The sequence below is a fragment of the Myotis davidii genome, unplaced genomic scaffold, assembly GCF_000327345.1.
Source record: "Myotis davidii unplaced genomic scaffold, ASM32734v1 scaffold609, whole genome shotgun sequence".
In the NCBI taxonomy this organism is placed as follows: Eukaryota; Metazoa; Chordata; class Mammalia; order Chiroptera; family Vespertilionidae; genus Myotis; species Myotis davidii.
In genome coordinates this window covers 1,459,231-1,459,463 of record NW_006300164.1, presented here as the reverse complement: position 1 = coordinate 1,459,463, position 233 = coordinate 1,459,231, and the positions used below count along the sequence as shown (strand labels likewise).

General features: G+C 71.2%; 1 protein-coding gene across 1 annotated transcript in view; it reads right to left on the bottom strand.

Annotated features, from left to right (window-relative positions):
• The window catches only part of GPSM1 (G-protein signaling modulator 1), a 13,957-nt gene that overhangs the window by 5,103 nt on the left and 8,621 nt on the right, over positions 1–233 (bottom strand). The window lies entirely within an intron of this gene.

Below are 233 nucleotides of genomic sequence, written 5' to 3'. Positions count from 1 at the left end.
GCTCACCCTCAGTGGCTGGAGGCTCAGCCACCGCCTGTCCTCGTGGGGGACGTGGCTGCCTCGGCCCGTCCTGCCCCCGGGCCCCGGCCCCAGGCTGAGAAGCGCTCTGCGGGCAGCTGGCCAGGACGGGCCTGAGAAACAGCGGCCACCATGCGTCCCCACCCCAGGGTGCTGCTGTGGGAGGAAACGGACAGCACCATGTCCCAGGGTGATTCCAACCCTGGGAACCCGCC